Genomic DNA, 2,500 nt, shown 5'->3' on the forward strand with positions numbered 1-2,500 from the left:
TCGGGTCGTTAACCAATCAGCCCGAGGAATCACAGTCACCACATTCTGTTCACTTCTGTTTCTCTGCAGTTTCCTCTTGTTCCTGGTTAAAATATCTGCTTCCCAATCTTTCCTCTCACAAACTTTGTCTACAGTGGTCGATGACACTGGCCGAAAGACAAAGTAAAGAAGCATCCTCTTCCTTGTCCTCTCCGTCCTCCTGCAGTCCTCCTGTCCCCCTTCCCCTCTTTCCATCTGTTCCTAGTCCCCACTCTCCTAGTGCCCCGTCTCTGTCTGTCTCTCGCTGCTCCCTGTCCCTGTCTAGATCTGTTTAAAAGACAAATGTTCTCCTGCGGAGAGCGCTTCATTAAAACACTGAAGCGTCGGTGTAGTGCGTTGACTGCTCCGCGGTGCGAAAGAGACAGAGAGAGCAGCCTGGAACCGATTACAATTTGAGATAGCTTGGCTCGAGCGCAGGGCTGTGATTGACAACAAAGCCACGAAGAGTGCAAGTGTTACAGTGTACTGGGGCACCTGCAGAGAACCAGACGAGTTTCATTTGAAAAATAAACTCCTTGCTGACGGTGGGCCACATAGGAGGGCATTATTGATGCTGCATATATAAACAGTATAAATTTAAATATATTCCATGGGACTTTGTGGTAAAGGCATAATTGCTGCCAATATTGAATTGAAGGAGAAGGCAATCATTGGATAATGAGTGCTGTGGCTGAAGACTGAACGGCGACTCCTACGACTACAGTCAGATCAAATGCATATCCTTGAAAAATATACATAAGTATATACAACAGTTAATTGGATGAAGGATGAGAAAATTAAAGCAATTTGAACATATTAAAAAAGGGAAAAAATCAACAGTAGTGTATTTATTCATGCCACTGTAGCTGCGGCCATCAGATGTGTTTAGGTAGTGCCCTGAGTTTCCTCCTGGCTCGATATCCCTGTACAGTCAGGCTGTGGACTATCGATCACTGGGGTCAAGCTATGTGAGACGTGGGATGTTCTGGCTGGAGCCCTGCAAATTATATTGAAGGAACCGAAAGGGAAATGCTGGTTAAAGGTACTATGGGAAAAGCGAAATAAATTCCTTCTCATTACTGGCCCCTTTGGCCGCAAAGTGAACTACAGCCTGCTCGAGCTTGTGCCTTCAGAGCACTGGATCACGATATTTGTGGTTTGAGACAATAACAATCCAATATGAATGCTATTTATAATAATGTGTCAACTTACTAATTAAAAAGTTGGGAAATAACTTTAGAAAAAAACTATCCGCTAAGACGTAAATTTCTTCTTCCTTTTTCATAATAACAGAAATCAGACCATAGTCTGTTTGACACATCAGAGGGAATCTTTTTATAAGTAAATAACAACCTGATTGGGGAGGGGTGGAGGGCTGTGTGTCTGCAGTAGAGCACACACCCCAACTGTCAGACCTGTTGTTACCATGCCCTCTTATTCTACCACGCCCCTAAATGCATCCATGCATAAGTTGCAACAGAGTAAATATCCTACACCTAGTCCCTTTAAGCTGTCAAACATCAACGACAACAGCTCAGTCCACGTCAGTCCGTTACACAAGATGCTATCCTTGTGTCACTGAGTTTTCGGTTCAAAGGTCACAGTAAACGCCTCCTGAAAGTGTTTTGCTCCTATTCTTTCAATAGTGATATTTACACTTTATTAAACTTTGAAAGCAAATTACTCTTCAGGGTTTTATATTTACATTTATGCTTGTCATATTCAACATATTGTCTATTTCTTTATTTTTCTTTGTGTCAACTCTAAGCAACTCAAGTCAAATAAAGACTTCTTTTGTCTTCAAACAAAAGAAGAAAAACAAGACTGACGTGTTTCAAACATGTCATTTATCTCTGGTCTACTTTTGTTCTAAAGCACTCTCTGACTTTCATCTGCGAAGAAGGTGCCATATAAATACTTTATATTACTTATTTAAGAGTATTATTCATCTAACTGTATACGTTACGTGATGATGTATAATACATGAAGGTAACATGAGGAAGGCCTGGAGACCTGAGCTGTGTGTGTCCGTGGCCAGAGGCGGGCCAGCCAGGGAAAACCCGTGTGTGGTAGCGTACTGCGCTCTACCCTCCCAAAACCGGCGAGAACCGCCTAACAGGGACAGAGGTGAACCCCAAATCGTTTTGTATGTGTTTTAAACGTAAGCAGTGGTAATCTATGCAGTTTTAACGATGCCACTAAATAAGCCAGTAATATTTATTATTAATATTTTCCAAGAACAGGTGTTAAATCCGTTTTTTTCCCCGTCTCTGCCAACTAGTGTTGAACGTTGGAACGTTCTGTTCCGAACACAGATGGCGTTCTTTTCACCAGAACAAAGGGACACCAGTCGCGAAGTGTGTGTGGATTTGTGGGGCTCGGTCTGGGCAGTGGCTGAGGTGGACGGCCACGCCCGAGAGAGGGTTAGGCGCGACAGATACTTAAGTATAATTCCACGATGTGTGGATGTGTGGATGCGTTG

The 2,500-nt window shown here is 43.0% G+C and overlaps 1 protein-coding gene across 1 annotated transcript in view; it reads right to left on the reverse strand.

The window, feature by feature from the left end:
- The window catches only part of LOC307070353 (protein sidekick-1-like), a gene marked incomplete at both ends in the record, with an annotated part of 237,560 nt that overhangs the window by 7,888 nt on the left and 227,172 nt on the right, over positions 1 to 2,500 (reverse strand). The gene's annotated exons all lie outside the window — the stretch shown is intronic.

The sequence above is a fragment of the Pollachius pollachius genome (genome assembly GCF_949987615.1).
Source record: "Pollachius pollachius genome assembly, chromosome: 2".
Classification (NCBI taxonomy): domain Eukaryota; kingdom Metazoa; phylum Chordata; class Actinopteri; order Gadiformes; family Gadidae; genus Pollachius; species Pollachius pollachius.